This window comes from Lynx rufus, unplaced genomic scaffold (assembly GCF_022079265.1).
Source record: "Lynx rufus isolate CCGP_SWC_20201006 ecotype Redwood Valley unplaced genomic scaffold, mLynRuf1.p SCAF_2, whole genome shotgun sequence".
In the NCBI taxonomy this organism is placed as follows: domain Eukaryota; kingdom Metazoa; phylum Chordata; class Mammalia; order Carnivora; family Felidae; genus Lynx; species Lynx rufus.
In genome coordinates, this window is record NW_025814834.1 from 147,034,290 (window position 1) to 147,046,840 (window position 12,551).

Sequence of the window (12,551 nt, forward strand, 5' to 3'; positions counted from 1 at the left end):
TGGTTAATATTCCCCCTGAAGGCAAAATGTGAGGTTACTGGCATGGAGGTGCTTGGCTGGTTCATCCTGGTTTCCTCCAACAAGAAATACCTGGGATTATGGGAGAAGCCTGGGACACAATCAGACAGCAAGTCCATTGGCGCCTAGGTGGCTCAGTCGGTTGAGCATTTGACTTCGGTTTGGGTCATGATCTAGTGGTTCTTGAGTTCAAGCCCCACATCAGGTTTGCTGCTGTCAGCCTGTCAGCGCAGAGCTCACTACAGATCCTCTGTTCCCCTCTTTCTGCCCCTCCTCTGCTTGAGCTCTCCCCAAATAAATATTAAAAAAAAAAAAGACAGCAAGTCCAAATAAAGACTGACTGTTCCAGTTTAAAACTGTTGCCTCAAAATAATTTTTAGCAGGCTCTCCATCGTGGAGTCTATACAGATAGTTAATCATGCGCCTGAGCTCCACAGGCCTAGGGACCCTGGATTCCCAAGGCCATAGGGTGGAATATGTACTGTGTTTGGGGGAACAAGGCATCTGCCATTCATAAGCTCTAACATACCCAGTGGATAATGTTACCTATGAAGGTGAAAGAGTTTACTTGACTGTCTTGCCAGGGAGTTGAGTGGACTGGCTATAGTAACCTTCAAAAGGAGACACCTGTATGCCTTGATGGGCATATTCTCATGGGAGTAGGTAATGGCAACCTGGGTAACTTCCATTTCTGAAAGTCGATTTGTATCGTGTAACCTAATCGTGGGTTGAAAATCCAACAAATTCCCAGGGATGATGCAAATGCTTTCTTTGACTTAACCTGGAGCTTGATAACTAGTGTTCTATACAGGATCAACAGTTCTTATTGTTTGTTATATGCATGAGCTTATGCTACCTCAGTGGAATTGAGACGTAATTAGGATCAAACTTACAGTCCTCCCCAACAGGAATAACATATTAAGGGGATGGTACTTAGGCCTGACCCAGACCCAGCTCCTCCCCACTCTCAGTGGGATGGTACCGACGGTATCATGGGAAGGTATAAACCCTGGACACTCCCACTTTTCATGTGCATTCATATGCACATATTGGACAAACTCATCAAAGAGCACCCTAAAGTGGTAGAGAAATAGACATAGTACTTGTTGAAATTGTTAAATATGAAATCTTGACTCTTCATAACTAGGGGTTTTCAAAAGTGGACCCTTTCTCTTTTATAGAACTGCTTAATAAAGAACTGCTTAATGAAAGATTTAAAAAACTGAGCAGTAGGGGTGCCTGGGTGGCTCAGTTGGTTAAGCCTCTGACTTCAGCTCAGGTCATGATCTCACAGTTTGTGGTTTGTGAGTTCAAGACCCGCATCAGGCTTTCTGCTGTCAGCACAGAGCCTGCTGCAGATCCTCTGTCTCCCTCTCTCTCTGCTCCTCCCCAGCTTGCATGTGTGCATGCTCCTTCTCTCAAAAATAAACAAGCATTTTAAAAAGTCAAAAAAAAAATAATAAAAACTGAGGAGTTGCATTTAGAGATACATTGACTAAAAAAAGAAATTGAAACAACTAAAAAAATAAGTGGTTATTGATTTCAAAGGTCATTGATATGTCTGGCAGTGTTATAATTGTTTTACTATTTGGTGTTGGGATAAAAATTTTCAGTTCACTAACAAAACAGGTGTATATTTCCTGGCACGGATATTATAAAATGAAGTGTCTTTTGTTTTAATAACATAATACTGTAGCTCATTTTTGAAGTCTGTACGTCCTGTGGCTTTCATTCAACAAGAGTTCAAAAATAAAGAAATTGTAACAAAAAATATTACTATATTATAATTATTAATATTATCAGCATTTTGCTTAATTTCTCTTTTTATATTTAATGCACATTTGTAAATTCTATTCAACTTTATTGCAGACCTTATTGCAGAGTTTTCTTCTTTGTAAAATAATAATCTTCTAAATACAAGTTGTTAGAACCATGGATTTATAGACACCATATTCTAATTAAATGACTTTCCTGTTTTTGTCCAATGGTCATAGGTGAAAACAGCACAGGGGAACAGCACAGTGAACACTCAAAAATGTTCACTGACAGGCTCAGCTGATAGAGAATGTGACTCTTGATCTTGGGGTTGTAAGTTCAAGTCCCATGTTGGGTGGAGAAATTACTTAAAAATAAAATCTTTAGGGGTGCCAGAGTGGCTCAGTTAGTTATGCATCCCAGTCTTGATCTCAGCCCAGGTCTTGATCTCAGGGTCATGAGTGCAAGCCCTACATTGGGCTCTGTGCTGGGTGTGAAACCTACTTAAAAAATAAAATAAAATCTTTAATAAAAAATGTTGGAATCCTTCTCTATTGGAAGTTTATCCTCCTGTGATGTTGGTTCATCAGTATGGATTTGGTCAGGATAAAAGGGCTACCACCATGCATTAGAGAATTAGGGAATTATGTCAATATAGGACTAAATGATGCAGGAGATCTGGGGTGTGAAGGTCTGTATAGGGGAGACATGGTGGGATAAAGAGTTACTAAGCACTTCTGCCCGAAGCTTTTGTGCAGCTATAAAAAGGGGAGTTTGTAAGAAAGTCCAAAAACCTGTGCCCATCTGACTATCAACATAACACTGGAGAGATCTTCTAAACAGTTGCATCTGACCAGCACTGTGAATGAAGAAGCCAAAATTGCTCTAGAATAATGGTGTTGGCTCCACATCTGCCTTCCAAATAACCCTTGAAACTTGTATCTAGAATGTATAAAGAGCTCTTACAACTCAATAATAAAAAGAGAAATTACCCAAAGAACACATGGGCAAAAAATCTGCATAAACATTTCTCCAAAGAAGAAGATATACATGTGGCCAACAAACACATGAAAAAATGCTCAACATCATTAGCCATTAGGAAGATTAAATCCAAACCACAATGCGATACCACCTCACACTCACTAGGATGGTAATAACCAAAAAGACAGAGAGTAACATGTGTTGGTGAGGATGCAGAGCAATTGTGACCTTCATACGTTCCTAGTGAGAACGCAAAGTGGGACAGTCACTTTGGAAAACAGACTGGCATCTTCTCAAAAGATGAGATGTACAATTCCCATATGACCCAGCAATTCCAATTCTAGCTGTATACTAAGAGTAATTAAGTCAGGCACACAAAACCTCATATTGTATAATTCCATTTATGTGAAGTTAAGGTTGAGATACATTTAATTTGGTTTCAGTTTGGGATGATGAAAATGTTCTGGAGATGGATAGTGATGATGGTTGCATGACAATGTGAATGTACTCAATGCCACTGAACTATATATTTAAAAATGGTTAAAATGGTAAGCTTAATGTTACATGTATTTTACCACAATGGAAAATTAAAGAATCTGTTTACAGCTTTATTGGGCCAGCAACACCTAAATGGTCTGTTTTATGGTAGAATCCATTGAATCCATGGTCACATGAATTTAAACTCATTCTGTATTGTGTCAGTACCCAAGTTCATCTGCAAGAATTGAAGAGAAGCACACCTTGAGAGGAAGCCGTTGATGTTATGTTGTCCTTCTGGTATCCAGTGTAGAAAAGGAGCTAGCCAAAGAGCTATGGCTTTAACAGCAAATTAATAAGATGACTTTTAAGAATGAGCTACTTTTATTTTCTTATCATTTTGATGTGCTAGTACATGTGCGGAGGAAAAAATAAAGAGTCAATATAAGTTGAAGATAATATTGATAATATTGAAGAATTGAACATGCTGAAAATATTGAAGAGTTGGGGGTGCTGAAAATAAAACTATCTGATTCCTAATCAAAGTAGACCTCTGGCAGGTCATTAGTGCAGTTTCTGTTTTTTTCATACTCTAGGAAATGTAACAACCAAGACAAAGGAGTTTGGGTTTAGTGATGTCTCTAATTTCCTCCCACTGAAGCAATTGTGTGAAATGATAAAATGTAGTCTAAGTGCTGCACTCTACTTCTATATTTGTGACGTGATTGTTAGAAACAGTATTTTGAAAGAGTAGTGGAGATGAGTAAGAAAGCAGACACTCCTGCTGGTGTATGTCTTGAGCTAGGAGGCTTAATGGAACCCATGGAACTGAATGTGAAATTTCCACTACATTATGAGCTCTTTATGGTGAAGAGGACAGAGACACTTAGGTCTTCAGGTTTTGAATTAGATTTGTTTTATCATCATTATTGTGGTAGGAACACTCAATATGAAATATACCCTCTTAACAAATCTTTTTTTTTTTTTTTTTTTTTTTTAATTTATTGTCAAGTTGGCTAACATACAGTGTATACAGTGTGGTCTCGGGTTTTGGGGGTAGATTCCCATGACTCATTGCTTACATATAACACCCAGTGCTCATCCCAACAAGTGCCTTCCTCAATGCCCATCACCCACTTTCCCCTCTCCCCTGCGCCCCCCATGAGCCCTCAATTTGTTCTCTGTATTTAAAAGCCTCTTATGGTTTGCCTCCCTCCCTCTCTGTTTGTAACTATTTTTTCCCCTTCTCCTCCCCCATGGTCTTCTGTTAAGTTTCTCAAGTTCCACATATGAGTGAAAACATATGATATCTTTCTCTGATTGACTTATTTCACTTAGAATAATACCCTCCAGTTCCATCCACGTTGCTGCAAATGGCAGGATTTCTTTCTTTCTCATTGTCAAGTAGTATTCCATTGTATATATAAGCCACATCTTCTTTATCCATTCGTCAGTTAATGGACATTTAGGCTCTTTCCATACTTTGGCTATTGTTGAAAGCACTGCTATAAACATTGGGGTACATGTGCACCTATGAATCAGCATTCCTGTGTCCTTCGGATAAATTCCTAGTAGTGCTATTGCTGGTCATAGGGTAGTTCTATTTTTAATTTTTTGAGGAACCTCCACACTGTTTTCCAGAGAGGCTGCACCAGTTTGCATTCCCACCAACAGTGCAAGAAGATTCCTGTTTCTCCACATCCTCACCAGCATCTGTTGTTTCTTGAGTTATTAATTTTAGCCACTGTGACTGGTGTGAGGTGGTATCTCAGTGTGATTTTGATTTGTATTTCCCTGATGATGAGTGATGTTGAGCATCTTTTCATGTGTCTGTTGGCCATATGGATGTCTTCTTTGGAAAAGTGTCTATTCATGTCTTCTGCCCATTTCTTCACTGGATTATTTGTTTTTCCAGTGTTGAGTTTGGTGAGTTCTTTAGAGATTTTGGATACTAACCCTTTATCCAATATGTCATTTGCAAATATCTTTTCCCATTCTGTCAGTTGCCTTTTAGTTTTGTTGATTGTTTCCTTTGCAGTGCAGAAGCATTTTATCATGATGAGGTCCCAATAGTTCATTTTTGCTTTTAATTCCCTTTGGAGATGTGTCAAGTAAGAAATTGCTGTGGCTGAGGTCAGAGAGGTTTTTTCCTGCTTTCTCCTCTAGGGTTTTGATGGTGTCCTCTTTATTTTTGTGAATGGTGTAAGAAAGTGGTCTAGTTTCATTTTTCTGCGTGTTGCTGTCCAGTTCTCCCAGCACCATTTGCTAAAGAGACTGTCTTTTTTCCATTGGATACTCTTTCCTGCTTTGTCAAAGATTAGTTGGCCATATATTTGTGGTCCAATTCTGGAAGATATACATGTGGCCAACAAGCACATGTTCTGTATTCTATTCCATTGGTCTATGTGTCTGTTTTTGTGCCAACACCATACTGTCTTGATGATTACAGCTTGGTAGTTGAGACTAAAGTCTGGAATTGTGATGCCTCCTTTTTTCGTTTTCTTTTTCAACATTACTTTGGCTATTCGGGTCTTTTATGGTTCCATACAAATTTCAGGACTGTTTGTTCTAGCTTTGAGAAGAATTCTGGTGTTCTTTTCATTGAAATTGCATTGAATGTGTAGATTGCTTTGGGTAGTATTGGCATTTTAACAATATTTGTCCTTCTAATCCATGAGCATGGAATATTTTTCCATTTCTTTGTGTCTTCTTCAATTTCCTTCCTAAGTTTTCTACAGTTTTCAGCACACAGATCTTTTACATCTTTGGTTAACTTTATTCCTAGGTATTTTATGGTTCTTGGTGCAATTGTAAATGGGATCAATTTCTTGATTTCTCTTTCTGTTGCTTCATTATTGGTGTATAGAAATGCAACCAATTTTGGTACATTGATTTTGTATCCTGCAACTCTGCTGAATTCATGTATCAGTTCTAGCAGCTTTTTGGTGGAGTCTTTTGGGTTTTCCATGTAGAGTATCATGTTATCTGCAAAAAGTGAAAGTTTGACTTCTTCTTTGCCAATTTGCATGCCTTTTATTTCATTTTGTTGTCTGATTGCTGATGCTAAGACTTCCAAAACTATGTTAAACAATAGTGGTGAGAGATGACATCCGTGTCATGTTCCTGATCTGGGGTGGGGGGGACTCTCAGTTTTTCCCCATTGAGGATATTAGCAGTGGGTCTTTCCTATGTGGCTTTTATGATCTTGAGGTATGATCCTTCTATTCCTACTTTCTTGAAGGTTTTTATCGAGAAAAGTGCTGTATTTTGTCAAATACTTTTTCTGCATCTATTGACAGGATCATATAGTTCTTGTCCTTGCTTTTATTAATGTGATGTATCACATTAATTGGTTAGTGAATATTGAACCAGCCCTGTAGCCCAGGAATGAATCCCACCTGATCATGGTGAATAATTCTTTTTATCTGCTGTTGAATTCAACTTGCTAGTATCTTGTTGAGAAGTTTTGCATCCATGTTCATCAGGGATATGGGCCTGTAATTCTCTTTTTTTGTGGGGTCTCTGTCTGGTTTGGGAATCAAGGTAATGCTGGCTTCATAGAATGAGTCCAGAATTTTTCCTTCTGGTTCTATTTTTTAGAACAGCTTGAAAAGGATAGGTATTAACTCTGCTTTAAATATCTGGTAGAATTCCCCTGGGAAGCCATCTGGCCCAAGACTGTTATTTGTTGGGAGATTTTTAATAACTGATTCAATTTCTTCATAGTTGTGGGTCTGTTCAAATTTTCTATTTCTTCCCATTTGAGTTTTGGTAGTGTGTGGGTGTCTAGGAACTTGTCCATTTCTTCCAGGTTGTCTAGTTTGTTGGCATGTAATTTTTCATAGTATTCTCTGATAATTGCTTGTATTTCTGAGGGCTTGGTTGTGATAAATCCATTTTCATTCAATGATTTTATCTATTTGGGTCCTCTCTCTTTTCTTTTTGAGAAGCCTGGCTAGAGGTTTATCAATTTTGTTTATTTTTTTTTTTTGAAAAGCTAGCTCTTAGTTTCATTGATCTGTTATACTGGTTTTTGGGAAATCTATATTGTTTATTTCTGCTCTGATCTTTATTATTTCTCTTCTTCTGCTGGGTTGGGGGTATCTTTGTTATTCTGCTTCTAGTTCCTTTAGGTGTGCTGTTAGATTTTGTATTTGGGATTTTTCTTGTTTCTTGAGATAGGCCTGTATTGCAATGTATTTTCCTCTTAGGACTGCCTTTGTTATATCCCAAAGGATTTGGATTTTTGTGTTTTCATTTTCATTTGTTTCCATATATTTTTAAATTTCATCTTTAATTGCCTTATTGACCCATTCATTCTTTAGTAGGATGTTCTTTAACCTCCATGCATTTGGAGGTTTTCCAAACTTTTTCCTGTTGTTGATTTCAAGTTTCATAGCATTGTGATCTGAAAATGCGCATGGTATGATCTCAATTCTTTTATAGTTACTGAGGGCTCTTTTGTGACCCAGTATGCATTCTGTCTTGGAGAATGTTCCATGTTCATTTGAGAAGAATGTGTATTCAGCTGCTTTTGTATGAAATGTTATAAATATATCTGTTAAGTCCATCTGGTCCAGTGTGTCATTCAGGGCCATTGTTTCTTTATTGATTTTCTGCCCAGATAATCTGTCCATTGTTGTAAGTGGGGTATTAAAGTCCCCTGCAGTTACCATATTCTTATCAACAAGATTCCTTATGTTTGTGATTAATTGTTTTATGTATTTGGGTATTTCTGAATTGGGTGCATAAATGTTTATAATTGTTAGTTCTTCTTGATGGGTAGACCCCATATTATGATATAATGCCTTTCTTCATCTCTTGTTACAGCCTTTAGTTTAAAATAGTTTGTCTTATATAAGTATGGCTACTCCGGCTTTCTTTTGACTTCCAGTAGCATGAAAGATAATTCTCCATCCCTCACTTTCAATCTGAAGGTATCCTCACTTCTAAAATGAGTCTCTTATAGACAACATATAGATGGGTCTTGTTTTTTATCCATTCTGATACCCTATGTCTTTTGATTGGAGCATTTAGTCCATTTACATTCAGAGTTATTAATGAAAGATATGGATTTAGTGTCCTTATGCTATCTGTAGGTTTCATGCTTGTGGTGATGTTTCTGGTCCTTTGTAGTCTTTGCAACATGTCACTCACAGAGTCCTCCTTAGGATCTCTTATAGGGCTGGTTTAGTGGTAATGAACTCCTTCAGTTTTTGTTTGTCTAGGAAAACCTTTATTTCTCCTTGTATTCTGAATGACAGCTTTGCTGGATAAAGGATTCTTGACTGCATATTTTTCCTATTCAGCACATTGAATATTTCCTGCCACTCCCTTCTGGCCTGCTATGTTTCAGATGATAGGTCTACTACTAGCCTTATGTGTCTACCCTTGTACGTTAAGACCCGTTTGTCCCATGCTGCTTTCAGAATTCTCTCCTTATCTTTGTATTTTGCCAGTTTCACTATGCTATGTCGTGCAGAAGATCGATTCCTATTATGTCTGAAGGGAGTTCTCTGTGCCTCCTGGATTTCAATATCTTTTTCCTTCCCCAGATTGGGGAAGTTCTCAGCTATGATTTGTTCAAGTACACCTTCTGCCCCTTTCTCTCCTTCTTCTTCTGGAATTCCTATGATACGTTTATTATTACATTTCATTGAATCACTAAGTTCTCTAATTCTCCCCTCATGGTCTAGAATTTTTTTTATCTTTCTTTTGCTCAGCTTCATCTTTTCCATAATTTTATCTTCTATTTCACTTATTCTCCCCTCTGCCTCTTCAATCCTCACTGTCACCACATCTAGTTTTTTTGTACCTCATTTACAGCATTTCTTAATTTGTCATGATTATTTTTTAGTTCCTTGGTCTCTACAGCAATAGATTCCCTGCTGTCTTCTGTGCTTTTTTCAAGCCCCACAATTAATCTTATGACTATTATTTTAAATTCTTGATCAGATATATTGTTTATATCTGATTTGAGCAATTCTTCAGCTGTCATTTTTTCCTGGAATTTCTTTTGAGGAGAATTCTTCCATTTCATCATTTTGGCTAGTTTTCTGTCCCTTATATGTTTTTTTTAAATTTTTTTTAATGTTTATTTATTTTTGAGACAGAGAGAGACAGAGCATGAGCAGGGGAGGGGCAGAGAGAGAGGGAGACACAGAATCCGAAGCAGGCTCCAGGCTCCGAGCTGTCAGCACAAAGCCTGATGCGGGGCTCGAATTCATCAACCACGAGATCATGACCTGAGCCAAAGTTGGATGCTCAACCGACTGAGCCCCATGTCCCTTGTGTGTTTTAAAAGCTTGTTATGTGTCCTGCACTTACAAGCACTACTATATTAAAGAGGGGTCATACAGTGTCCACAGCCTGGCCCTTCAGGAGGTGGTTTTTGGAGTGTGTTACTTGCTCTCTGTTGTTGTGACTCTGGTTGCTTTATCTCCCTTCTCGTAGTGATGTTTTGGGCTCTCCACCAGGTGTGCTTTGATTTGTTCATTGAAGGGAGCCCTTTGTATTTCCAGTCATAATCACAGAACCAGGTCCAAGTGCTCCAAAAAGGATGCACAGGTGAATGATTAGCCCTTTGGTGGCCTCGGCCAGTTTTCTCAGAATACCTTCTGCCGGCCGTGGAGGGAGCAGGATACCCCTGCATTTTCACCCTGGTCCCCAGATACTTTAGAAAAGGAACAAAAATTTTCCCTCTGCCCTTAATGGTGAGTGCTTGGCTGAGACACCTTTTCCTGTAGGGCACCTCATAGATGCATGAGCTTATCTAGGACAGAAGTTCTCCACCATGGCTGCTGTAACTCAAGATTGTCTTTGGTGGGGTTAACCTGCTATTTCAGCCTTCCAACAAAAGACTCACTGGAGGCCTCACACCAGATCCACTCTGGCACTGGAACCAGTCAGTTTTTAAAATGGATGCAGAACAACCCTTACCCTCTTAACAAATCTTTAAGTGCACAGTACATTACTGTCAGCCATAGGCATGTAGTTACACATCAGATCTCTAGAACTGATTCATTTTGTAAAACTGAGACTTTATGTGTGTTAAGCAGCAACTCCCTGTTACCTCCTTTTATTAGATCCTGCTTTTTCCTCTGGGGTGGCTCTAAATACAACCTTTCCAAAGTCTATCAACTTTTATTATGTGAACTCTCTGATACTCAAGAAATGGTAACATTAAGCCAGGGATAACATTTTCTCCCTTATAAGTTGGGCGTAAAGAGGCTTTAGAGTGAGTACTGCCTAACAGTGAGACCTGAAACCAAAGTCAAAAATTTCAAAATTTCTCAACTTAAAGTGAACCAGCCCTGACAAGTGTTACAAACATGTAAGGGGGAGTACTTCTTGAGGTGTGGCCCAACAACAGTGCACTTACGTATGTCTTCACAGCAAAACAGATGTGCTGGGCCATGGTGGGGCCACACAGCTGACTGTTGTAAAGGTATTTTCCAGATTGGGTCTCTGGGACAAGGAAGAAATGTTTTTTTCACTTCAGGCCCACTTATAGTCACTGAATTGTTCTCTGGGGGAGTCAGGGCAGTGTCTCTGAAGGGTGACCCTGAAGCAAGAATAACCAGGTACTTGGAGCTATAGCCCAGGGAGTGCAGTGATATGGCACCAGACTAAGTCTCACATCATTTAAGGGTGAATGAATGAAGGGAACACACTGGACTGAACTAGTGTGGAAAAAGGGAACAGGGGATCTCCCAGGGCCTCTCAGAGAGTGACACGAGAGGTACTTTGGACTTTGATAAACTCATAAATATGTAATAATAGCTTTCCAGTGTCCAGACATTCCTCATGGCTCTTTCTTCTCCTAAATATCTATCCTACTAATTAAAATCCTCTGTAATTTTAGTGTCCATGTGTTCCAAAAACATCATCACTGAATTGAATATGTACCCTTCCCTCTAGTGATGTAACCGTTGCTCTAGCTTCCTGGCAAGGCGACATATTTATTATAATCAACACCCAAGCAAGATCCATTGCCTTACATTTTGCATAGTTCTGAATTCTCTTCTTTTATTGTGTTTCTCTTTTTGTGTGTGTGTGGCAAAAATACCATCTATCCTTTAAGCAAATTTCAACAATAGAATACAGTATTGTTAGCTATAGTCACATTGTGGTAAATTAGATCTCCAGAACTTATCTTGCACGGCTGAAATGTTGTACTCCTTGACCAATATCTCCCCATTTCCCCTCCCCCAGCTCCCAGCAACCTCCATTCTACTCTCTGCTTCTATGATATTATTATTTTCAATTTTACACATGTAAGTGAGATCATGCAGTATTTGTATTTCTACATCTAGCTTATTTGATTTAAGATTTGTCCTCTAGTTCATTCCATGTTGTCACAAATGGCAGGATTTCCTTCTTTTTTTTAAATGAATAATATTCCATTTCATTTATATGCCACATTTTCTTTATCCATTTATTGAGTAATGGGCATTTAAACTGTTTTCATATCTTGGCTATTGTGAATAATGCTGCAGTGAACATGGGGGTGCAGATATGTCTTTGAGATCCTGATTTCATTTCCTTTGGACATATATCCAGAAGCTGGATTGGTGGGTAATATAGTAGTTCTGTTTTTAGTATTCTGAGGAACCTCCAATTCATAATAGCAATGAAAATAATAAAATACTGAGAAATAAACTTTACCAAAGAGGGGGAATATTTGTACACTGAAACTTATAAAACATTACTGAAGGAAAATAAAGAAAACACATATAAATGGAAATATATACTACATTCATGGATTGGAAGAATTAATATTATTAAAAGGTCTGTACTACCCAAAGTGATCTATATAGTCAAAGCAATTCCTATTCAAATCCCAGTGGCATTCTGTGCAGAAATAGAAAAATTATCCTAAAATTTGTGTAGAGTCACAAAAGACTCTGAATAGCCAAAGCAATCTTGAGCAAGAAGAACTAAGCTAGAAGCATCACATCTCCTGGTTTCAAAATATATTTTAAATCTAACAGTAATAAAAAGAGTATATACTGACATAAAAGCAGACATATAGACTAATGTAACAGAATCTAGAGGCCAGAAAGAAACACACATATTTAAGGCCAACTAATCTTTTACAAAGGTACCAAAAACACACAATATGAAAAGGATAGTCTCCTTTAAAATGACGTTTTGGGGGCACCTGGGTGGCTCAGTTGGTTGAGCATCTGATTTTGGCTTAGGTCATGATCTCGTGGTTCCGGAGTTCAAGCCCCACATTGAGCTCACTGATGTCAGCCTGTCAGCACAGAGCCCACTTCAGATCCTCTGTACCCATCTCTCTGCTCTTCCCCCACTTG